Source organism: Mixophyes fleayi, chromosome 4 (assembly GCF_038048845.1).
Source record: "Mixophyes fleayi isolate aMixFle1 chromosome 4, aMixFle1.hap1, whole genome shotgun sequence".
In the NCBI taxonomy this organism is placed as follows: domain Eukaryota; kingdom Metazoa; phylum Chordata; class Amphibia; order Anura; family Limnodynastidae; genus Mixophyes; species Mixophyes fleayi.
The window spans coordinates 329635524-329663014 of NC_134405.1; the positions used below are offsets into that span (position 1 = coordinate 329635524).

At 42.0% G+C, this 27491-nt stretch overlaps 1 protein-coding gene across 1 annotated transcript in view; it reads left to right on the forward strand.

Annotated features, from left to right (window-relative positions):
- TMEM178B (transmembrane protein 178B) overlaps nucleotides 1-27491 on the forward strand; it is a 321902-nt gene that overhangs the window by 262765 nt on the left and 31646 nt on the right. The window lies entirely within an intron of this gene.

Genomic DNA, 27491 nt, shown 5'->3' on the forward strand with positions numbered 1-27491 from the left:
CGCTATGGTTTCCCAAACAAGACAAAATTGAGTAGATATTGGAAAAAAAAAGTAATGAATATACTTATTGTTATTGATGTGGAATTCGATTCCCTTCAGATGATCATACACAAGTTTTCACGTTGGCAATCAGACCATATAGAAAAAAAGAGAATATGCAATAGTGTAACACTGTAAAATACAAATAATATGTATCTCTGAGTCCAAATGATATATAGAATATCCAATCCTATTAATGCCTTCAATCAATATTTCACCATAGGTAACAAAGTTATTTTTCCAAGTTGATGTATGATGTGGGATGTCCCACAATCCAATCTACTTACAATGTAGATTCTTTAAAATTGGCACTTCAGAATATTAGTCTCCGCTCCTCCTTACTTCTCCGAAGTTTCTCAGTAAATATATGGAAGAAAGAGGTATACCTTTTAGGTTGTAGTTAAAAGCATTTATTAAAAAAAAAAAACATACATATTCATACCGCGGAGTAATGAGTGGTCAGCATTTCACATGTAAGTCATCCCAGCGGGCAGATCACGTACACAGACAATTATCCACAGGTGAACAGTAGCGTCCCGATAGTTGCACAGTTCTAAATGAGCAAAACTACGCGCTGAACAGTCACTGGAATCCCCGTCTGAGCGAGTCCCGTCTTGGCCGGCTGGGCAATGAAGAACTTCATTGACGTATATTCACTGGTATATAAGCCTGCACGCTTAAAGTACGCAAGCACCCCTAGCAATGAGGTGCTTGTCCAAGAACCTGATATAGGCTTCCGCACAAAAGAATTCCTGGATCAGATTATTTTCTACAGAAAAAACTGAGAATTATAAACAACGTTATACCCTTTAAACTATTATATGAGCTACTTTTTACTTAAAACTGACCATTAGCACCACTTTTGAAAATAATTAACATTTTGTGGAAACAGCAAGAAAATTAGAATGAATTTTAACCCTCAAAAAAAAGCCAATTTGAAATAAAATTGTGACAATTGCAAATTATTTTAATATTTGATCATATTTAATTTTCCGGTCGGCCTACTCCACTTATATAGAATAACCCTTATGGGTTGCCGCCATTGAGGAGGGTGTCCTGGCAACACCTGGGGAGGTACAATATTGTTGTTATTTTTATGATTATGTCTTTGTCAGTTTGTTAAGTTTAAAGGGAAGGAGCATTTGGAAGCGTGATACGGGCTGTTACGTTATATATTAATCTGCCGATCACATAGCAAGCAGCTGGAGGACATATGTAGCCACATGTATCTGCTAAGCCTCTCTCTTCTATCTCTCTTCAAGCTCATCCTTCTTTCATTCCCTTCATTAATTCTTGGGCTTTTCGTCTTCGGCTTCTTCACCTTCAAATCTCTCTGCAGAATAAATTTTGTGCAGTCTGTAATTGGCACCAGAAAGGTGTCCAGCAACTTCATCCCTGTTCTGTCACCTGGGTTATTAGCTGCAGCCGTGGAACTAGAGGAATCCTTTGTTTCCCAATCACCTGCCCTCAGATGAAATCTATGTATCAAACATTCTAAAATGGAACACTGGAGATGTTGCCCCTAGCAACCAATCAGATTCTAGCTTTCCTTTTCCAGAATGCTCTAGGCAAATGAAAGCTAGACTCTGATTGGATGCTATGGGCAACACCTCCACTCACCTTTTTTAGTAGATTTGATACATTTACCCCTTAAATCCACTATAGTTTTATCAATTTCTATGAGTTCTTCCTTAATTAATGGTTCTTGTTGCTGCGGTCATCTGCTCTGTCTGTCTGTGTGTACTTGAAAAACAGACATGTATAATTATTACTACATTTTCATATGGTTTTCTCTCATACATGTATTCAGACAGATAAATCAGGGTAGCACCCTAGGGGATGATGCGGAGATTCAATACTTTCTCTGTAATAATAGTTCTCCATTCCCCTAACTTGTTAGAGTGCCTATTCTGTATTGGTTACAGTTCAAATATCTTCAGACACCATCTGTTCCGTGCCTGAAATATTTGTTTATATATTGTATTACTACTAGATCATTTCTGTAAAGAAACTTGCGGTGTTGTCTAACTGGCCTTTTAAAGAGTGCCTATCACAGTTGTGGACTAAACCAAACAAAAATACAGCCTATGAATTCAGTTGGACCCAGTGACATCAATCAGGCACTCTATGACCAATATTCAGGAGAAACGACCAAGATTCAAGAGGCAATGGTTCCCAATGAATGGATAGAATGTACTCTCAAGAATTTTTACGTAGCTGGCAAAAATGTCTGTCTCTGTTATATGAAGATGAAAGGTGTATTTTAAGGGGTCATTAAACACTGAAATTGAAATTGTCATAAGTGTCCTGATGGGGATCTGGTGCAGCGCAGAAGTTCAGTCTGCAGTCATTTGAGTTGCTGTGACATCATTCTTCCTGTCCATGTGTATGTCAGGAGAGCAAGCTAGCAAGCTGGTCACTCACTCTGTGCCTGCTCTATGCTAACCTGCTGCAGACAGGTCACAGAAAGCATATTGAACATACTTAGTTAAATAACCTCTAAACCCCCCAAATGTATTTATCTCTTTAGGTATGATCCATGTAGTACGTGTTACTTGTTACTCTTCCATTGCCTTACAACTCTGTTAAAACAAATATTCCATTTATTTTTCTATATATAATTCAGCTCATTACTACACAGTCTCTGGTTTCTTCCCACAGTTGGTTTATTGGCTTCTGACAAAATGGACCTTAGTCTGTGTGTGTGTTAGGAAATTTAGATTGTAAGCCCCAATGGGGCAGGGCTCGATGTGAATGCCTACATACTGTTCAGCACTGCATAATATGATTAGTGCTATATATAAATAAACGATAATAAAATATGTAATTTGCATATTGGAATAAATTTGTTTAGGAACTTTTTCCATTGTCTGGACTGTAGGACCATTTACCAGTAATGTAGGGCCTGATTCATTAAGGATCTTAACTTGAGAAACTTCTTATTTCAGTCTCCTGGACAAAACCATGTTACAATGCAAGGGGTGCAAATTAGTATTCTGTTTTGCACATAAGTTAAATACTGACTGTTTTTTCATGTAGCACACAAATATCAACTTTAAATGTCAGTGTACAAATAAGCTATCAAGTATTTGTTTTCTACATGAAAAAACAGTCAGTATTTAACTTATGTGCAAAACAGAATACTAATTTGCACCCCTTGCATTGTAACATGGTTTTGTCCAGGAGACTGAAATAAGAAGTTTCTCAAGTTAAGATCCTTAAAGAATCAGGCCCGTAGTGATTAAACAATTTGGTATTTATTTTGTTAAGAGCAAATGCCAATTTTCACAACAGTGAAATAAGTTGGTATATTTGAAATTAGAATTTTACCTGTTTGCCACCCTGCACCCATCAAACAAATGTCTAAAAATGAATCTCTTTGATGGGTTCAAACCTCAACAACACAGAAGCTAATTGAACTGTTACGTAGAATATTCCCACCACTGAAATTCTGAGGATCGATACGGCAACCTCTCTGGTGACGGAAGGTTAAGTTGCTTCATGGAAGACACAAAGGAGGAAATTTTTTCATTGACCATTTAACGCTCTAATATCTTAGCGTATACAGGCTCGATTACAAAGACAACATCAGATGCTTCCTGCAATATCCCAAAGCCATAGATACAAACAGCAACTCAGACAAGAGCCCAGGAATTGGATATAAGATACAGATAGAGAAACAGAGAAGGCAGACGAGTAAACACACTGAATTAATTTTGTCCAGGAGGTATACAATGATAAGGGAAATTGCTCATTTAACTTGACAGTCTGTCAAGCAAACGTAATGCACAGATTAATGCCACCTCCCTAGAAGTTTTCCCTGGAGGACTGCACCAACATTTCTCAGCTTTTCATAGCACAAATACAGCTACATTCTTTCTCTGCGTTATACTCTGGCGCTGCGAGCAGGCTTTAGAGTCTTTTAAGAACACAGGATCTGGGGATATAGAGTTGAATGAAAGAAGCAGGTGAAATGTGCATATCATATTCTAGATTTTCAGCCATTTATTATAAACCCGCTAAAGCTGACTGGTATATAAAATATTTTGTATATCAGCTCATTTGCCTATATTAGAGTATATGTTATTAGTGACGGATAGGGAGAAATGTCTATGATAGTTATTTTGACAGACAAGCGTAGACAGTAGACTGCCTACGATTGATCCCCCCCGCAAATGGAGATTCTGCAGTAATGGTAAGTGCTAGATACACTCAGCTAAACAGTGTATCCGGCAGACCTTAAATGTAGTATCAGGGTTATATATGCAAAATAGACTTTTAGGATCAATTTAGCACAATTTAGCCATTAAAAAAGATGGTCATCTCCTTTAAACAAGATAGATGCACAATGAAAATATTTAACTACACATATCTGGAGGTCCGGGTCCCAGTTTTAGAGTTGACTAATCCTGCCATATTATGGCTCCATGGGGCCCTAGGCCAGAGACTTGTTTTGGGTAATTCGGACCCTCAATGCCCACTGGGACCTAGGCAGGATCTAAGGTTGTCCAGAGAATGATCCGGCTCTGATTCTTGCTCTTGCATCACACAGGGGTCTCCGACTGATGGCCGGGATCCCTGGGGGTAAATGTATCAAGGTGAGAGTTTTCCGGCGAGTTGGAAAAACCAATCAGATTCCAGCTATCATTTATTTAGTACATTCTACAAAATGATAGCTAGATTCTGATTGGTTGCTATAGGCAACATCTCCACTTTTCAAACTATCCGGAAAACTCTCAGCTCGATACATTTACCCCCTGGTCTGATTGACAGGTGGAATCTTAATCCAGAGACAAAACGAGGAGCATTGCTTTAATATGCTAAAAATCAGGACTCAAGGCCAGTGTCCAGTAAAGGGTGATACATGTAAAAGCCAGTTAAATAATAAGGGATTCCCTTGGATAATAATATTAGTTATTGAATTAAAATGAACTTCTTACTGGTGGAATGCCCTAGCGGACGTAATAGTTGTGCTTGTTAGCGAAAGTAAAATTTTGGCCTATTGTCTTCCCACCCCTTCACAACGGATTATATAATGATGCTTGCCCTGCTTCATACTGATTACTGTATTCTTCTAGCTTGATTTCCATAAAAGCTAGACCCACTCATTTTCATTGCCACATATCCTAAAAATCTTTTGGGATACAATCTTTTTGTACTACAGGTCAACCATTGTTTATCATTCATATTAAGTCCCTCATTTTGCAGAGCCGCAGTGGGCATTTACCCAGATACAATAGGGGCATAGGCAAACCGAGGAGGGGGGGGTCCTAGTGCCTGTAAACCCCCCTCCAAGCCTGGGGCACTGTAAAATTGAGGTGACTGGACCCTGCTTCCACTTCACACAACTCTGCTTAAAAAGGGAGAGCTACGTGCACCTAACAGTAGTGTATGCAGCATTGCCCATGTATATTATGGGAATAGGAAGAGTTGGAGAGCAGCCAAGCACTGTCTGAAATTATAGCCACGCCCCCATGCATACTGGTCACACCCACTGGCACAGTGGTGTGGAAACCCCCCTCTACAAATCCCGCATTTGCCCCTGAGGGGGTAAATGTATTAACCTGCGAATTAGTCAAATCGGAGATTTTAGGCGATTTTGACGGTCATATTTAAAACTGAAGTTTTATTAAAAGCAAAACTCGCCAGGTTTTGCCTTTAATAAAATTGCCGTTTTTAATATGGCCGTCAAAATCACAGAAAATTGGGGATTTGACAAATCTGCAGGTTAATACATTTACCCCCTGGTGTATTCTGCAAGAGTGAAGAACCAGTGTACTCAAATTTTCATTCTGTTTGAAAATAATTACTGAATACAGTTACTAATTATTGTTAGCTGTTCATGAGAAAATATATATTTTTGTCCTACATAAAATGTAACAATAGGCAACTTTTAAAACTTCCTTACAAATCCAACCATCCACTGATTATATATTTATGTTGCATCGTTTTGCTGCCTCCTAATGACAATATTGTGTTCAAAAGACTAAAAGCTAAACATCTCTATTTTTAATTTCGACAAACAGATTTTCAAATCAAACAACTGTGAATTCTACAGCTTTCAGGGGAAAAAAAAGAATTTCAAGCCACAAAAGTAATAGCCAAAGTAGAGATGCTATTTTTTTTGGAGTGTATTTTGACGTTCCTCTATGCTGCAAACATATCTTCTCTTTAATTCCGAAGCGACGTGTTAAAGTGGTTGTTTTATGTGAGTCCGTGAGGCTTCTGAAGATAAGATGAACAAGATTCGTTCCAACTGAGTTAGACAAGACACGCCACATTACACTCTACGCTCTGATATCCTCTGTGGTTTCTCTTCGTTGTGATGACCAGGGAGCTGGGTGGCTGTGTCCGATAACTGTGTGAGATCAAAGATACCGTGAAAGTGAAAAGTATTCTTCTAAACAGAGGAATATTTTTAAAATAGTTCACAAAGATAAATCGGTGGTTTCCCTTTAATAGTTAATCACACTCGAAGCCAAGACAAGTATTTTAAACGAGGGGGGGTTATATTCTTTATATATTGGGACAGTCACACGGGTTGGGTGAGATTCACCCTCAGATCCATAATGGTTTGGTGCAAGATCTATAGTTTTTCTCCATGCCTAGTTCACCACCCCAAAGAATATATCTCACAAAAGAACTAACCACAACCAGTCTAGGCCAAGGAGGGGTGGTTATATTCTTTATATATTGGCACAGTCACACGGGTTGGGTGAGATTCACCCTCAGATCCATAATGGTTTGGTCCAAGATCTATAGTTGTTCTCCATGCCTAGTTCACCACCCCAAGGAATATATCTCACAAAAGAACTAACCACAACCAGTTTAGGCCAAGGTGGAGCATTTGGCTGCAGTTAAAGCGCAGTGAGCCCAAGCCTGGGCTTAAAGTTTCAGTGCCCATGTGCAGGTTGACCCCAGAATGGCCTGACGAGTGTTAACGCTCCTCAATATCGCTTCCAGACGAAATCACCGGAGAGGTGAACATCGCTCGGTCGGCACTGCAACCTTATACTGATAAATTGTGCAGCCAAAGATTTTCATTGCAGGTTAAGAAATCTAAAGAAAGAAATAGACCCCTAACAGTGGCCAGCAGACCTAGCTCTCCCAGGGCTTGAAGTAGAAGCAAAGTAGTGTGAGGCCATGGACTATTGACGTTCAAAGTAATATTGATGTACACTCCTTCAAACAAAGTTTAACATTTCCTGAATATGCTTAAGAAAAAATCTATAAGAGCCCATTACCCACACACACAGTGGAGGCAGCCATTTTGTGGGAGTCAATATCCCTGAGATTTTATAATTCATTGAGAAGAAGGGACTTCCTCGAGGCATAAGGCAATTAATGCCACGTGTTTAATTTCTCAATGTTATCACTAGTTCTTGGTGAATTACTAGAATTATTTTTTATGAATGTTCACAGCAGAAAATTGCGGCCTCCACTCTCTGGAGGCAACAGGTATCCTTCTACTGAGTAAAAGAATAACACATCAGGCCTGGGTCATTAAGGAGAGCAAAGCATAAAAAAGGAGTAACTTTGTACCTTGGCAAATCCATGTTGCATTGGAGGGAGATAAATTTAAAATGTGGGGACAGATTTATAGTTGGGGTAGGACATGTCCTAGATCAACTTTAAATTTCAGTGTAATAATAAAGCTGTGAAGTATTTGTGTGCTACATGAAAAAACAGTCAGTATTTAACTTATGTGCAAAATAATAAACTTATTTGCACCCCTTGCATCGTAACATGGTTTTGTCCAGGAGCAAATTTACTCCTTTGTTTTGCTTTGCTCTCCTTAATGACTCAGGCCCGTGCTGTTCACCAAGAATCAGTCACGGTGACACAATGTTAGTGAGAAGCACTTTACACCTCAGTAACGTCACACTCCTGGGGCTAGATTTACTAACCCGCTTATTTGAAAAAGTGGAGATGTTGCCTACAGCAACCAATCAGATTCTAGCTGTCATTTATTTAGTGCACTCTACAAAATGACAGCTAGAATCTGATTGGTTGTTGTAGACAACATCTCCACTTTATCAAACCCGCAGTTTAGTAAATATACCCCCTGGTGAACAGACGTGCTGCAGTCTCATCACTACTCAGAGTACAGAATTGCTGCCTCTGCTGTATGTAGCGTCACAGTGGCATTTTATAATAATGAGGAAACTGACATGTTACATATTATACAGCCAGTACAGATCATACTTACCAACTTTTGCAGCCAGCTGTCCGGGAGGGGGCTCTATCTTGGGGGCATGGCCACGCGGATCGTGGCATTAGGCCACGCCCCCTGTCAATATTTGCCCAATTTAGCCTATCGGTGGGTGTGGCGGGCCAGGATGACGCATTTAGCCCCGGCCCCACCCGCTTCACAAACGAGGTGAGCTGGACCCGGGATGTTGTCCTGCTCTCCCAGGAGTCCGGGACAATTCCCAAAAATTCGGGAGTCTCCCGGACTTTCCGGGAGAGCAGGCAACTATGGTACAGATAATGTAAACTTCCTCTTGCTGAGTACATGAGAACTCCTATGTCTGTAACCCTTGCTGGCCTGGATCGGTGGGGGGAGTGTGTTCTGCATAACTCCTACCGATTAGTACCCCAGGGTCAGTCACCTGCCTGTACGTCTGTCTCTCCCGCTTCAGGATCCTGTGGGTTAACGTTATCAAACAAGCGATTGTTCACATGTAGGTTTCAGTAAAAGTAGTTTTCCAACCAGGGAATAGTGAGAGTACCCAGCACAGATCAGAGCCGGTCTCAGGGGATTGTGGATCAGCTGCACCTCCTTAGGGACCCAGCTCCAATTCCCAGGATCCCAGAAACAGTGTTATGCAGAGAGTGCTGGAAATAAGATATATCAGCACCGAGACCAAGTGAACCTTTCTAAAGTTTAAATTATGCAAGACAAGCTGTACTTAGATATGGTACCAATGAGCATGTAGTAATATCATACGTTACTCCAATCCGTTCAGACTGCTGCCCATATATTTATATGTTTTCTAAAAACCTTATAATGTACAACTCTAAGCTTGTTTGCAATACCCTAACAATGGATCATATAGGATTAAAATGTTCATCGGTCACATATAGTTAGTTATCCCAGGCTGCTGGCAGGTGTCTCGTGTTGGTGATGGCAGCGCGATTCGTGGGAGCTACGGGGTGTTTGCAAAGAGGCTTCACAGTGGTTATCTCGTTGGTGGTCCCAGGATTCATATCATCTTTTATTTTCCGTAGTACTGCATTTATCACATCAGTACTTGGTAGAAGTTAGAGCTTGGCTTAAGAGCTGACACTCGCCCTGGGCCTTTCCTACACTGTAAACTCCCCCCCTCCCCCAATTATCACACTCACACTCTCCTGATTTCAGATTCTCCCTCTCAATTTAACTTCCAACTCTCTCACCTGCGCCCCACAGGCAGACCCGGTTAGTGCCACCCTGCCCTTACCTCACATCCTGGTTTATCTCTCTCATGATCTCCATAACAATCTCTGTGATGTCCCCAATTTCTCTGAAGCTGCCTCTGTCTCAGTACTCAGAGAAATATTTAAAGGGACTCCAACTCCACAGTACAGTTGCATTGTTTTTCTTTCTCGCCTTCGGAATTCCTTTAAGTCCTCCCAGAGCCTTTCTGTCATTCTAGCTGAGGCCCCAATCCTCTAACCATATGGTATCTCCCAACTGTCCCCATTTTGGCCGTACAGCCCAATATCCAGGCCTCGAAACGGACTGAAAGTGGGCAGCGTTTCACACAGGCGTTTTGGGGGCAGATAGGACACAGTTTGGGAGAAATGGGGGCAGGGCTTATTTCATCCTGATTTCACATGTCTAAATGTTGCGAGGTATGTAATACAGTATCTTGGGGAGGTGACCTAATGGTGAGGGATATGTATGACATTCTTTGAGAATAGGGTACAGTATCATTGGGGACATTGCCAAGTCATGAAAGGTCCAATAATATGACAGAGAGCAGGCACAGGGGCAGCAGATACAACTCATTAGGTTTGCTCATACACTGCACAGAGGGATAACATAAAACAATGTATGGTCTATATACATTTTAATGTGTTAGGCACAATTAACCACAGAGAAATATCCAAGTAAGTGTAATATATATCGCTGCAAATCACAGCAATATATAATGACTCCCGCTGTAATTAACATGCCAGGGCTGCTCCAGGAGTTCTGGCGAAGACCCCCTGCGCTCTGATAGGAGCTTGTGCCAGCGAATAATCTATAGTAAAGTGATTGCAAATGCGATCACTTAGCTAACAAGTTAACGGACTGGCTGAATTGGTGATGGGGAGAGCACGAATCCTGCTAGGGAGGGAAGATCCTTCTCTGCGATGCTCTGCCAGTAGATTATAATAACGGCTAACGCCATCTTCACATGGGGTTAGCTAATGGGTCCGCTCTGAATTTAGGATAAATTTGATAAATTAGGCGAAATCGCAGTCCCTGGACACTTATGAGGACTGGATTTGTGATTGAGGAGGCTGGGACCACAGGAGATATCAGATGTCTCTGTAGTGGTCCTGTATTAATAAGTAGCCTTGAAACTTGCAAATGTTCAAGCCCCCGAAAAATGCATTTAAACCTCTTCCGTGGTTCAAAAACAGGCCTCTTAATCTGCAAAATAGCCCTGAAATACAAAGTCTGCCAGCCCACATTTATATACGTTTCCAAGTTGAAAGAAGATAAAAATGTTCAGTCTAATGACATCAGAGAGGGCTCCATCCTCGCCAGGTCATGGCACCAATACCATCCCATTACAGTGCCCAGGATAATATTAAATAATGATTAGCTAGGAGCACGGCTTCTGCACTTGTGATGCACAATGTAGAGTCCTACCCTCCTATGTAAAAGGACCACCAGACCCCAAAACTGGAATTCCAGAATTCTGGAATCAACCGAACATTCCGAGAGAGAAGACAAATATGTTTTCTAATGAAGACTTTCTCTTGTTCCCCTTCTGATGAAAGGTGAATCTATACTCTCTAATGCTTTACTCGTTAATAAAACAGATGTAACACTTCAGGCGAACACTCACAGTCCTGTACTATACAATGTACAGGGCCATCTTTTCCATTGGGCACGATGGGCAGCTGCCCGGGGGCCCCACGGGCAAGGGGGCCCCATAGGCACGGCTCTTAATGAGAATAAATAATCCTGCAAAAGAAAAAAACCTGAAAAAAGAAGCCTACAAGGGTCACTGAGCAAGTACATCTATCTATCTCTATCTCTATATATCTATATCTATATCTGTATACATCTAAATATCTATATCTATATCTAGGGGCCCCGGTGCACTGCTTTGCCCGGGGGCCCATAATGTTGTTAAGATGGCCCTGACAATGTACTTCACCTACATATGTCATATATGAAAACATCATGTCTTAATGCCCAAATGTGTACTAGCGGAGTCCGAGTACGTACATACATTACCTGTGTTTGACTCACGCTTTCCTATGTAACTCAGTCAATTACAGCAGGAACCTCTGAGCATAATATTATGTCTCATGTTTTATTTAAGCCGCTCTGCTGGTCCAAGCGTGTACTATACAGTTAAATCTCTAGAGGGAGAAGGCAGTCAGACATTTAAGGAGGAAATGCCAGTCTGTCTGAGGCTGACTGCAAGACCCTCATCAAGTGTAAAACCAATATTTATTGACTTAGCCTGGAGATGCCTTTCAAAAATCCTTAAAATGTTATTGAATAGAGAAAAATACATAAACAAAACAAGACAAACAGTATAAATCACTGTAATTCTGAATACACGTATTTGAAGCAAACAAAAAAACTCATCTCTTGACAGATTCTGGGATTTCACGTGATGACATAAATGCTCTTTATAAGTCTAATATACACATTCTACATACGGTAATCATAGCAAACATTTTTATTGTGTCACATGACTCCCTTTCAAAATAAATCACATGACTTAAGTGACATCACCACTCTCCGGAGATACGTTATATATAACAGGGGTGACATCACTACTTACCAATTATAAGGATTTATTTTACACATTATTCTGCATGTAAGCGGGACAGACATCCTTGGTTTCCGGGCACAGTCCCAGGTGTGAATGGATTGCTTTCAGTTCCATTGCACAATGGTTTTTCAGAGTGCAGCAATAATGTTACAGCAAAATAAAAACAAGCAGTAGTGTGGCTGTCTAAAAGAAAGGGAGAATACGCGAGAGCTCAGGCAACTATCTTTCCCAATTTGCTTAATACATGTCCGTTAAAACCTCCAGCTCACAAGTAGATAGGTTAGAAGTAGAGATGAGAGAGAATGTTCAAAACTATTTCATGAATATTCGCCTCAACCTGTATTTGGCTGGAAAATTTCACATGGACCTGCAGAATTCGCCTTAAAGTGTTCTCTTACCCGAACCACATCACACAGCAGAACGGATTCGCCATCATCCCAGCTCTATTCATAGACTATAAACTCAGTAAAATGAAGATGTATAGAGTGCAAAATGGTGGAGCAAAAGCAGAACTGGAAGTTTGTATCGCCGGAACTTCCAAACTCTGCGCCTATTGTGCAGCGAGACCCGACTTGTGTGACATTGTACCATGATTACTGTTTGTGTTGTATACTTATTTTTAGTTTTTGTTTTCACTAGATGGCAGTATTATCAAGTGGTTTTATATGTATATCTATTGAGTGCAGTGTTCTTTATTCTTCCATTGTGCGCAATACAAGCTTATGGTTTAAACCTCGGCAAGGAGATGACAACAGGAGATAACAAAGTCAAGGACAGGTGGAGGTCAAAGGGCACAAGCAAGCAGCGAACTGTGGTCCAGGCCAAAGAGTCAGGGCTGGCAGACAGACAGGATATCCGAGTCACAGACAGAAGTCAGGGTCACCAGCAGAGAATCAAAATCCGATAAACAAGCCAAAGGTCATCAGCCAGGAGACTGAGCGCTATAACCGGCAGGGAGGCTAATTACATACACACGCGCACGGCTGTGTTGTTACCTGCCGGGATGTGTCAGAGGCAGGAGAAGCGTCCCGACCATTGCCAGGTAGAGGCGGAAGTGACGTCCCGGTCGTCATGACGACAGCCGGGAAGAGGAGCAGTGAGTACAAGTGAGCCGCGGCGGCTAGTAGTAAGGCCATGGCTCGTGAGAGTACTCCCCCTTAAGTAGGGGTTAAGGAACCCTGACACCCTGGTTTGTTAGGAAATTGTTTGAAAAACTCTCTAATGAGCTTGGTGGCATGTACATGCTTCCACGGAAACCAAGATAGTTCCTCCAGGCCCTTATCCTTCCACTGAACCAAGAAATGGATTTGCCCCTGGACCTTTTTAGAGTCAAGAAGTTTTTCCACCACAAATTTCTGATGATCCTTCAAGTTAACAGGCTGAGATTTCCATAAGTAGCGGAGTCTAGACTTGCATGCAGGGATAACGGGCTTCAGGAGAGAACAATAGAAAGTGTTCAGAATCCTAAGCGAAGGGGAAAGCTTTAACCCGAAGGCAACAGGATTGACCTGTTTAACAATGGATAACGGGCCAATGAATCACGAGACAACTTTTTTGCAAGGTTGTTTGAGCTTGATATTGCGAGTGGAGAGACAGACCTTTTGACCCACTCTAAAAAACAACTTTTTCGATAACAGTCTGCAAATGTTTTAGACTGGAAAGAGGCCCGTAGTAAGGCAGCGTGGACTTCCTTCCAGACAATTCTGAGATGCGAAGCCATGGAACGTATCTTCGGGAGACCAGAATGGTTGAGAGAGGACAAGGAAATGGACCTTGGATGGAAACCGAAATTGCAGAAAAATGGTGAGGTATGAGTAGAGGAATGACACGAGTTATTATATGCGAACTCAGCCCACGAGAGCAAGGATGACCAATTGTCTTGAAATTCGGAGGTATAAAAGATTAGAAACTGTTCCAAAGATTGGATAACTCTTTCAGTTTGTCCATTGAACTGAGAATGATAGGCTGATTAGAGACTGATGTTACTCCCAAGGAGGCTACAGAAGGCTTCCAGAATTAGGCAACAAATTGGGAGCTGCGGTCAGAGACAATATCAATAGGTAAAAATGAAGATGAAAACATGTTGTATAAAGAGCACAGTCAGTGGAATAAAATGGAACATCTCACTGAAACGGTCCACTACTACCCAAATAGTGTTGTTTCCTGAAGAATATGGCAGATCCACAATAAAATCCATTGACAAAGACATACAGGGTTTCGTAGGAGTAGACAAGGACATAAGTGGACCTGAGGGACAGGTTCTGGAAGTTTTGTTTTTGCGCAATGTTCAAAGGAAAGAAGAAAACTCTCGACATCTGAGGACAAGGAAGACCACACTGAGCAAGAAAAAATCTCAAGGGTTTTGGAGATACCCGGATGCCTGGAAGACTTGTTATTGTGGGCCTCAGAAAAGACTGCTCTTCGCAGATGAACCTGAACAAATAGGCGCCCTGCAGGAGTTTCAGAAGGAGCTAATTTCTGGAATTGATGAATGGTATTACCTAGGTCTTGAGTCAAACCAGTGTAAATAATGGAAAAAGGAATAATGGACTGCAGTTCTCCAGCAGGTAGTTGGTGAGGAATGAATCTCCAAGACAAAGCATCCGCCTTGGTATTCTTGGACCCAGGTCTATAGGTTATGACAAAGTTAAAACGAGTGAAAAATAATGCCCATCGAGTTTGTCTGGAATTTAACCGTTTAGCAGTTTCAATATAGAAAAGATTTTTGTGATCGGTGAAGACTGAAATCGTATGAACCGCACCCTCCAACCTGTGACGCCACTCTTCAAAGGCCCACTTAATTGCCAGAAGTTCTCGGTTGCCTACATCCCAATTAACCTCAGCAGCAGAAAATTTGCATAAAAAGAAAACACATGGATGCAATCTATGTCCACATGGGTCCCTCTGGGATAGGAGAGCTCCAGCGCCTACTTCAGAGGCGTCTACCTCCAAAATGAATGGTAACTGCGGATTGGGATGTTTAAGACTGGAGCAGTGGTGAATGCCCTATTTAGGGCTTCAAATGAAGCTATGGCTTCCGATGGCCAATTACTGGGATTCACCCCTTTGCAGATAAGGGCTGTAATGGGAGCCAACAAATCAGAAAAGGCTCGGATGAATCTCCGATAATAATTTGCAAAGCCGAGAAATCTCTGGATAGGTTTTAGATTCCTGGGACATACCCATTCCAGAATGACTTGGACCTTGCTAGGATCCATAGAGAATACAACGGGAGAGATTACATATCCAAGGAAGGATACCGTCTGAACTTCAAACTCACATTTTTCGAGTTTGGCAAAGAGGTGATGCTCTGTAAATCCTAGGAAGACCTGTTTGACATGGAATTGATGCTGTGGCAGAGACTGAGAATAAATCAGGATGTCATGCAGGTACACTATAACAAACTGTCCAAGGAAATCAAGGAGAACCTCATTGATAAGATCTTGGAAGACAGGGGGCGCATTACACAGGCCGAAAGGCATGACCAAGTACTCATAATGGCCAGATTGAGTGTTAAATGCCGTCTTCCATTCATCGCCCTCCCTGATGCGTATGAGATTGTAAGCACCCCGTAGATCAATCTTGGTGTAGACAGTAGCATCTGGTCAAACAGGACTGAAATGAGTGGAGCGGATAAGTGTTTTTAATTGTGATCTTGTTTAAGCCACGAAAATCAATGCACGGGCGTAGACTACCGTCCTTTTTAGATACGAAAAAACTCCCTGCTCCCACTGGAGATTTTGAAGGTCTAATAAAACCTTTCTGTAAATTTTTCTCACCAAACTCCTGCATTGCCTTAGTCTCAGGACCAGACAGGGAGTATAATCTTCCTTTGGGTAATTCAGATCCTGGAACTAGATCAATGGCGCAATCAAAGTCACAGTGTAGAGGCAGAGAATCGGCCACCTTCTTGGAAAATACGTCCTGAAACTCACGATAAGGGAGAGGAAGTTGTTCCGGTAGAGGCTACAGAAACCGAAGAGACAGGGGCAAACAATTTTGAGAACAATGAGAACTCCAGCGAACAATTTCTCATAAACTCCAATCAATAACTGGGTTATGGAGATGGAGCCAGGGATGACCCAAAATTAATGGAACGGAAGGGAAATTAATGAGGTAAAGGAACAGGGTTTTGGAATGAAGAGATCCCACCGTTAGTTGTAATGGCGGGGTCCTGTAAGAAATCCTGCACCCAGGTGAAGGGCTTCCATCCAGACCACAAACAGTGATTGCTGAGTTGATTTTCATGAGAGGGATCCTAAGAGACTTGGCAAAGCGATATCTAAAAAAATTACCTGCGGCACCACTATCTAAAAAGGATGAGATAGCAATGGAATGTGATCCAAAAGCAATATGAGCGGGAACTATTAAAGCATTTTTGGAAGAAATAAACTGCAGACCTAGATGAACCTCTTCCACATTCTCTAGGCCTGTTCTTTTCCCAACTTGTTGGGACAGGAACAAAGAAGGTGACCTTTGGTTCCATAGTATAGACAAAGACCTAAGGTATGTCTCCTAGTTCTTTCCTCCTGGGAGACGCGATAAGTCCCTAGCTGCATAGGTTCCACAGCTTCCATAGTAGGAGGAGACACAGAAAGGAGAGTACTTGAAGTAGGTGCTTCCTTCTCAGCACTTCTTTCTTTGATGCATCTATCAACCTAAATAGCGAGTTGCATAAGACCCTCCAGAGAGGTAGATGAAGGATATAGAACCATGGAGTCCTTAATTTGTTCTGATAACCCTAAACGGAACTGACTGCGTAATGCTGGGTAGTTCCATTTGCTGTAGGTGGATCACCGCTGGAACTCGGCAGAGTACTCTTCACTGGAGCTTCGGCCCTGCTTTAATGATGTGAGATGAGAATCCGGGTCATCATACAGGAGACCTAAGGTGTTGAAGAATGAATCCACTGATCTCAATGAGGAACTGTTAGAAGGCAAGCTGAAAGCCCAGGACTGAGGGTCACCCTGAAGGAGTAACATTACTATTCCCACTCTCTGTTGCTCAGAGCCGGAGGAGAGAGGCCATCAGCGGAAATAAAGTTTGCAGCTCTCCTTAAAGTTACGGAACAAAGTCCTGTCCCCAGAAAATCGGTTCATTAAATTCAAATTGGGCTCCACAGTAGGTGCCAGAGTGACCTGCGAGGTTTTGGTGGGTTCCTCTTGAGCAGATAGATAGTGAGACGACTTTGGACCCTCTGGGATAAAGTTTGAATCTGACCTGCCAGCACCTAAGCTGGAGATGGATTCGTCGTGGTTTCATCCATGGAAGTGAGTTCTTCCAGAATCTTTACTGGCCGGTTATAATGTCACGACTACCAGTTATAGTCATAGGCTTGTAGAACAGGTGGTAGAGGTCTTCACCTTTAGCAGCCGCCTTTCCCGTAGAGCTTGATGTGCTCACAGGTACTCAGATGCCTCCAGGTCTTGTGCTCTGCATAGTACAAGCTTATGGTTTAAACCGTAGTGCGGCAAGGGGATTACAGCAGGAGATAACGAAGTTAGGGACTGGCCGGGGTCAAAGAGCACAAGCAGGCAGCCAAGTAAGGGTCCAGGCCAAAGGGTCAGGGCCGGCAGAGAGATATCCGAGTCACAGGCAGAAGTCAGGGTCACCAGCAGAGAATCACAATCCGATAAACAAGCCAAAGGTCATACACAGAAAGGTCTATCCAAGAGTACAGGAACACAGAACAACAGCAGGTCAGCAGCCAGGAGACTGAGCGCTATAACCAGCAGTGACGTCCCGGTCATCAAGACGACGCCAGAACGAAGGGGAGTGAGTACAAGCGAGCCGCGGCAGCTCGTAGTAAAGCCACGGCTCTTGACAGTTATTAGCGGAGTTCAATGCTTTGCAGAATGGCGCACGTTATTTCCACTCCGAAAAACACTTTTTTTTTGCTGTACTTTTAATGGGATGTATTGTGCATTTGAGCTTTATTTTTCCAAAACATTGTTTGGTTCAAAGAACAGAAATCTTCCATCATGAAAGTACCACATGGAATACAGACAGTTTACTCGTGGTTAATACAAGTCTTAAATAAGGCTGAATAGAACAGTATATTAGGTTAAAATGTAAATATATTATTCAATGAAGAGGTGATGGTAAATAGGATATATATATATATATATATATATATATATATATATATATATATATATATATATATATATATATATAAATAATCACATATGAGGTTGGGCATTGATGTGACACTTATACATTTGCTCAAGCGATTTTTGTTACCTCTTCGCATACCTAGACGCACTACCAGTTTACAGACGCATCCCCAAAGATGGAAAGTAGACGTACATGGTGAAGAGTACTGAGCGGACCATATAGACGCACCAAAGCAAAGCCAAACTGATTTGTGCTGAGCATCCGATGTGCTTCGTAAATGGGGTGCAGTATTGGATGACTTGTTTCTCCAAATAAATCAGCATTTCATGGCATCACGCACCGGCTGCCGCCATGAGAGCCGGCAGGGACGCACAGTTTCTCCCCTAAGCTTCAGTTGCAGAGGAATGCAAAGGGCAGGGGAGAGGATTATTGATGAGGGAGCTGCTGGCTACATGCAGAGATTGATTTCCCACAAGGAAAGGCTTATCTCTCCTCGTCTGAATGCCTTGCTGTCCGCTTTACGGCCCCAAAGCCTAATAACTGAGGGAGGGGTGGACTTCTACTCTTTCCAATCGCCAATGTTTGCATTGTATTTATTACTTTTAAAGGTCAAACCATTTACACTTTTTCCAATCTGCCCCTTCCAGCTTAGAAGTATTTATTGGATTTGTGATAAACGGAAACAGTTTAAGCCCTATAACATTAACCTTCATAGCTTAGCATATGTTTAATACATTTACTAGGTGTGTAAATAGTACTCACTATCTGAGAAAGCTGGTAATGTGTGACAAGGTGCAGGGAGAGCAATTTTGCCAAGACATAAGAAAAAAAGGGGCGATAAGAGGGGAATGGGGCAAACTTTGAACTGCTGCTTTCTGAAACTAAATATTGGTGGTTGGTGGGTGAAGGAAGACGGATTTTAAACTAAAGACGGGTTCAATTAGTTAACCAACCATGTATTAGCCTGTTGTTGTAGGTGAGGGGGCACTATGAGCGTATTAGCCTAGGACGGCCTGCATCCTTAATCAGGCCCTGATAACACACAGTAAGTGTAACCGGCAGTTGTGTGTAGGTGAAAGTGAAAAGGTTGATCAGTTCACAAAGTTAAGGACCTGGAAGTTGACAGGGTGAATTGAGTGGTGTGGGATTGTGCGGGTGGACTTTGGCCTTATGTGTTGCCAGTCTGACCTCAACCACACAGCAGAATAAATTGACCATCGTTGCCCCAGATCTATTTATAGATTACAAATTCAGAGAAATTTACAAACACAGTGCCAAGTGGCATTCCGAGGAATGTTGAAGGGAAAGCATAACTTGAAGATTCTATTGTCGGAACATCGCGACTCAGAAACCCAATGTTCCGCTGCATCACCAGATTGACGCAAAATGTTGCTGCGATTTCTCTAATCTCTAGTAATAAGATGTTCTTCATTGAAGAGCAGCCCAGAACTAAAAGCAGATGGGCCCACATTCATGTACAAAGCTTGTCCATCATTCTGTGTCCATCTGCTACCACCAATACTTTCCAAGATCAGCATGACAAAGTGCAAGTCAATGTGACTTTCTTGAAAGCAGGACTGGGAGACTGACTTTGTCTGTGATAACCAACACTTGGGCGCTCAGACCAGCCCACTAATGATCTCAAAAACAACAACCTTCCCGGCAAACTTCAGAGTTGCCATATTGCCAATCTGGGCCAGTTAGAACATGTGACAATTTTGAAATGCTGAATATACATTTAAATAGAAATGATTTATTAAATATGAAACAGCAGACACCTGTATGATACATACAGGTAATTGGATACAACCGATGTGCTCTTGAGAGCCTATAAAAGTATAATATTAGTATAATGGCGAGCTTCAGATGCTTTTCTAGGTGTCAGTCATTTGTCTAGCCCCCCTTCTATAAGCTAAGTGATAAGGCGAGATGGATCTAATTCCTGTCTCTAAGACTATATAGTGACAGGTCACAGCTAACTAAATGTGACAGCCACTTCCAGGATGACATTTCCGTCTGAGTAAAATCGTTTCTATCAAGAAAACATATTCAAACCCTTAAACACAATTAGGGATGAGCTTTGTATATATTTTCCTGATCTTGTTTTAAAGGGGAAACAACATGCTTTGAAAAATCCAGCACCTGGCTCTTCCCAGGAATATATAGATAAATAAGGAGTTAAAAGTTAAAGGAAACATGTACATGGGAAACATGAATCTGTATGAAAAGACTAAGGTGTTGCCCATAGCAACCAATCAGATTCTAGATCTATCTAGTACATTCTAGAACATGATAGCTAGAATCTGATTGGTTGCTATGAGCAACACCTCCACTTTTCCTTTTTAAAAGGTTTGATTAATCTACCCCTTAGGAATAGATTTATTTTCATATAATTTATCTGTTGCTTTATAAAATATATCACATATTGTCCTAACAAGGACAATGTATGAGTGTTTATACATTCATAGTGTTATTAAATGTATCAATGGATTAGATATAAGTTTCAGCAATATATAGCTGTTGGTCAGTTACATTTGGATATTTAACATTACACATGGTAACAATATAGACCAGTGATGGGCTACAAGCGTATACCTCCTGACATTTAGAATCCAGAAAACAGGACAAAATAAGCCTTGCCACCAATTTGCCCAAACTCCACCCACAAATGGGCGTGTCTGTGTAAACCACACCCACTTTCATGTTATGCCCTGCCCCTTTTCTGGGCCCGCAAAGTGGAATGTCCCGCCTACATGGGGACAGTTGTGAGGTATGCAGGACTTTGCCTGCGGCCCCCAGCTCCATCCAACTTTGTGACTCCTTTTCTCTGCTTTATACCACATTAGTCCCAGTTCTCATTATCTGCAGTATACCCTAACGAGCTTCACACGCGGCCCAAGCTCTTCGTAGATAAGTTGGCGTGGGCAAGTTGAGGGGTGTTTTAGGACAGTTGGGAGGTATGAGACGTGTTTGGGGTTAAATGTGGTTCTAAAGAGCAAATAGAGTTGTTTTGGGTGAGTTGCCCCATTGGGATGGGCCTGAGAGGGTGTTTTGGGGTAAATGGGGTGTTTTCAGTGTCATGTGTGGTTTATTCTAATGGCGTGTGGTGTCTCTTTGACTAAATTTATTATTTTAACGTATTACTCAGATTAAGGTTAATGTGCGGCTCTTAACCATCCCTGCCCTAGACGAACATAGGAACCTGTACCACCACACATATAACATGGCCACTAGGCACAAGCTTTATTGTAATGTATTCAGAAGAATTAGCCTTTAATGCCTAATAAATACATTAGAGACTGTACTAAGAAGGGCAACGAAAATGGTGCATGGCCTACAGCACAAAACTTACCCGGAAAGACTAAAAGATGTTAATAAGTATAGTTTGGAACAGAGAAAGTAAAGGGGGCACATGATAGAAACTTTCAAATATATCAAGGGTTTTACAAGGTACAGGAGGGAAACATTCTTCAAAGGAAGAGAAGTATTAGAACACGAGGACATGCACTGACACTAGGGGGAAGGAGGTTCACAATAAGGGTAGTGGATAAGTGGAATAGCCTCCCATCAGAGGTGGTAGAGGCTAATACAGTAGAGCAATTTAAACATGCTTGGGATAGACTTAAAGGAAAGAAATAAGAATTAAATAGGGTTTGAGGTTACCATAGGTTAAAAAATGGGAAGACCAAGAGGTTTTTATGGGTAGCACGGTAGCTCAGTAGTTGGTAATTCTCCTCCACACCAATGGTGTCATGAATTCAATTCCCAGCCATGTCCTTATCTGTGTGGAGTTTGTATGTTCTCCCCGTGTTTGTGTGGGTTTCCTCCGGATACTACAGGTTTCCTCCCACACTCCAAAAACATACTAGTAGGTTAATTGGCTGCTATCAAATTTACCCTAGTCTCTGTCTGTCTGTGTGTGTGTTAGGGAATTTAGACTGTAAGCTCCAGTGGTGCAGGGACTGATGTGAGTGAGTTCTCTGTACAGCACTGCGGAATTAGTGGCGCTATTGCCATTAAATTGTATGTGCCTCACACTTGTTCTCCAACATGATTTCCCAACCACAGGGCTGGTTAATGGGCAGTTAGAGTGTATGTGCCTCAGTCTTTAGGCTAATGCTTTTAGTTCCAATGTTAAATATTGTTAGAAATGTATTTAATAATTGAATATGCTTTCGGTCAATTATAATATTTTTTATTATATGTTTAATTTAATTAAGTCAAAAATGAATAATTGCAACCAAAAATAAATTATGAAGTGAGAGAGGTTAAGCAAATTCCACCAACCCCGGGCAGACAGGACCGAGATTAGCATGGCTGGAGGCTTTGCAGGACCCACAGGTTCAGGGATCAGGGGAGAGTTTATAAGTCAGCATTTCTTGTGCCATTTAACTCACCTAATGCTGCCCACAACAATGTGTAGTGGAAATATCCTTTAATATTACACATTACATTACAACACATTACACATTACTATCTCACATTACTATTTCACATTATTAAATATCCTTTAATATTACACATTACTATCTCACATTAATATCTCACATTACTTGCCCTTTAAGTGAAGACCTGAAGAAAATAAAACCGATTCCACAGAATTTTCTTATCCATTGTATGTAAATAATTCACTTGTACACAGTCTGTTCTTCCGCATGTGTGACTTCCCAACTAATTGTATTATAGACCCGCCGCATACCTATCCTTCTATAAATAGGAGGAAATTGCGTTGGATGTTTCCCCTCTAGGGAAAACGATTATGCTGCCACTCAAGCCTCTTCCACATAGCTGTGTGCAGTTTCCGGTTCTCTCGCTGCCTCCTCAATTTTCTCTTTTTTTAGACCGCTTCTCCGAGCGTCTTTCTTTTAATTATGTGTCTCATTTACTATCCGCTCATGGGTGTATTCTTCTTCCTCCACAAGCTAGTTATATACGGATGGATTCTATAGATTCTCACCCAGGCAGCTTAACACCTGTTAACACTTTCCATAGCGAACATTATTGTGCCAAATATGCTGGAATACTATTGTTAGCACTAGAAAGTGAGAGATCTGTGATGATTAAATTATCTTAAATTAAGTCCTGAAATGTGATGATTAAATTATCTATCTAGCTATCTATCTATCTATCTATCTATCTATTTATCTATCTATTTCCTATCAATCTATCTATCTCGTATCTATCTATCTATCTATCTATCTATCTATCTATCTCGTATCTATCTATCTTCTGTCTATCTATCTATCTATCTATTTCCTATCAATCTATCTATCTAGTTTGTGTATTATAACGGATGTGAAATATAAGGATATTAGTGGCCACCGGGGGGATGAGCTCTATGTAAATGGTACCAGGCCGGGAGCAAAGTGCCAAGTACTGTGCTAGTCTAACATCTTTATATTATACACAAGGGGTGCCTTATTTCCTATAATACCCATGTTGCACATATAGGAACACATACAAACATAGATATAATCAGGGGCAGAAAGCTGAGTCGCCCCGCACCGTAGCTAATCTTGGATAGGGGTCCAACAATGCATCTGTGACCCCAGAGTTGAAAATAGCAGAGAGGAGGCAACTTCTGACGCAGAAGAGAGCTCTGCTCTGGTGGTAGAGTGGTTACCTTGGGAGGGGGGCGGTTGTGATGTGAGGACTTTGGAGGGAGGGGAGCACAGTCTGTACCCATGGCAGTTCCACCACTGGATATAATCATACACATATACATATATGGGCATGTAAACATACACAAACATATATACACAAACACATACATTCATATATACAGTAATAAACATACACATGCTGACCTTTTATTTAGCGTGGTAATTGTACTTTACAGCCCCCTGGGGTATTAGTGACAGAATATAAAGTTTTACTCTTCATTATTGTGCAGCTATTATTATTATTATTATTATTATTATATTTATTTTTAAGGCGCCACAGATTCCGTAGCGCCGGATACAGAAGCAAGTAACAAGCAGATGAGGTAATACATGTAAGTAGCACAGATGAGTGTGAGTAATGCTATGGGGACTCACACAGAGTGCAGCAATAGACGTGACGGAACGTATGAGGGATTCAGACAGTAAACAGATGTGGACAATAGGTAGAGAGGACCCTGACTGCGAGAGTATACATTCTAGAGGGAGGGGTGGTGAGAGACAGTAGGACCAACTGGGAGAAGATGGAGATGGCAGGCGAGAAAGAGGAGGTGATGGATAGAATGGTTAGGAGGTGGTAGGATAGGTGAGCTTGAAAAGGTGAGTTTTGACTGAGCGTTTGAAGGACTGAAGGTTGGGGGAGAGTCGAGTGAGGTGGGGTAGGGAATTCCAAAGATTAGGGGCAGCAGGGCAGAAGTCTTGGAGGAGAGCATGGGAGGAGGTAATGAGAGGTGAATCAAGGTGGAGGTCAGAGGCGGAGCAGAGAGGTCAGGTAGGTATGTACCTCGAGACAAGGTCAGAGATGTAAGGGGGAGAAGTGTTGGTAAGGGCTTTGTAACTGAGAGTAAGGAGCTAGAACTGAGTTCTGAAACGGATAGGGAGCCAATGAGGGGATTTATGCAGAGGAGAAGCGGAGGAGGTGCGGTGGGAGAGGAAGATGACCCTAGCCACAACAGTCTGTATGGTTTGAAGGTCAGAAATGTGAGAGTCCGGAAGGCCGGCTCTTCTGGAAGGGACTGGTACACAATATTCAGAAATTTTGTTGGGGAGAGTTTTCTAAACAATGTGCCTCACTCTCTGTGTTTGCATAATAATGAAGAACAGGAAACCTTTACTTTATATCACAAACATCTTCAGGGACTGGAGATAAAAAAAGAGGGGACACAAGCTGTAATATATATTATTATATTGTGATATTCTTCTATAACTCAGTTCACCAAATATAAGAATATATATCGTACAGAACATTGTGTTACATGGTTATTACAGTAAAAGCACTGGCATTCCTTTGTATTGTGTGTATGCTTTTAAAGCTGGCTGCCGCTCAGTACATTAGGTAACTGTATTCCTGCCGCCTCATTGCAAAATAAATGGACCTAAAATATGCGCCAGCGACTTCACAGCTCGTGCAGCCGTGGCCTGTGCTCCAGGGCTTTATACTCTATGTTTGGTATCAGCAGCGGGAAGTGAGCGTCGGCCAGTGATACACTGCAGCTATGTCAGACATCTCACATACAGCAGAGCTGTGTTTTGTATTCCGGAGATAAGACCGCACAGACACCGTAGGGGTTTCCCAAGCAGAGCACCTATAGAGCCAGTTTGTCCCCTTCGCATTTGATCTACGGTGAGGACAGGTCCAGCCGGCGATGTCTACCAATCGCAGACCTCCGTGGCCTTTTATGAGAGTCCATTTGCTTTACTGCCGTGCGTTTTAAGAGACTACATTAACAGTAACGTGAATATGTTTCTTAATATTTAGAATTTAAAAGACAAGGCCACATCTAATGGAGCCTATGCTGATTAAACAGCAAACGGGAAACCCTCCTGTTACCCGAATAATAGAATTTTAATTCTCTAAGAGCTGGAGGACTAAGTCAGACATAGCTCTACAACTGAGTTCTATGGAAGCTGTTTGTTGCAAATTCATGAAGGAACATTAGCAACAATTACTTCATACTTGCCAACTCTCCCGGAATGTCCGGGAGACTCCCGAAATTCGGTTCAGTCTCCCGAGCTCGTTGGCATTTCTCCCGCATCCTGGATTTCACAGAGAATCGCGTCAAATGACGCGATTCTCGGTGATTGACGCCATTTTGGAGGGCGGGACCAAAATGAAACGTTTGGCCTCGTCCCGCCCCCTCCCGCCCTCCAGTTTCCGAGAGTTGGCAAGTATGAATTACTTACAATCCGCAAAATTACTCTCTGTGTGTCCAGAAGCGGCTGTTGTGCCACAGAACGCAGCCACGTTCAATTAATCTTTGAGTGAAAAGGCCCCTTACTTCAGGGAGGGGAAGGGGCGATTGACTGTAGTCTCAATCGCACGCAGCAATGTCCAATTCAAGCTCTGCGCATCTCTCAAGTAGTTGTTTTTCAACCATATCTCTTGCTCCAGCTGCAGGGCTAGTCTCAGTGTCGATTACTAGTGATGATGGCTGTGAGTGCATGCTAGGACATGTGCTTGCAACTAGGAGCAACTGTAAAGATACATTTTATGCTCAGTAGACATTCAGAACACCCTAATAAATGTATTTCATGGAAAAACATTAAAAAACTCTTTTATTATTTTTTTAATGTTTTATCATTAATAACTATATTATTATTAATAGGTGGCACCAATTGAATATTTATTTTTTTCCTTTGTTATTTTATATTCCACATATGTATTGTACGTATCCTGCAGTGTCCTGTCTAGTAGACAGGGCACACCTACACCTGTATTCATCACCACATGTATCTTCAGATCCACTCCTTGTTGAATTCGGGCATACATGTACCAGATTTACGTGAGTTTTACAACAAACGCACCTTGTGCTCTGCATGCATGCCTTGACGGGTCAGGTCCATAGCGAGCAGGCTCCCGGCTTCATGTAATAGGACGGGCTCCAAATAGCATGTGACAATATGTATGTGCAGTATCTTTTACTGACTCTCTGGTTCTCAACCTGGCTTGTTTGAATACCTGGGGGTAAATGTATCAAGCTGAGAGTTTTCCGGCGGGTTTGAAAAACCAATCAGATTCTAGCTATCATTTGTTTAGTACATTCTACAAAATGACAGCTAGAATCTGATTGGTTGCTATAGGCAACATCTCTACTTTTCAAACCCGCTGGAAAACTCTCAGCTTGTTACATTTATCCCCTGGACTGATTTCTGGAAAACTCGAACTGGCTGATTTTGCATTGACGTTTGAAATGTGTCTCTTATTAGCCCCCATACACGGCGGGGCTGGCTGTCAAATTTTCGCCCGGGGGGCAAGACTCGACTCAGCAGCCTATTAGGAACATTTTAAAGGAAAAAAAATTGAGGTGGCCCAGTGACCCTGCCCACGGTAGCCCACTATGGGACCAGCCCAGGGGGCAGATGCCCCCACTGACCCCCAGGCCAGCCTAGCCCTGCATACACGCCAATGCTGCAAGGTGTTCGTGCTGTTGCTGAAATTGGCTACAATTTACAGCTGCTTATCCAATCCTCTTCCGCATACTTGTCTGGTCTTTGGATATTCCGGTAGACAAATTTGCTCTTCAGTAACTTTGTGTCTTTCCAACATAGTACTGCTGAAGCTGCGCTATAAGGTTTAAAATTCCAAGCCTGATTAATCTTCGATGCAAATCCCGTTGCACGCCATATTTTGTATTAAATTGCTCTGCCTTTGCTCATCAACGGACTTTACGTCAGTGAACGCAAG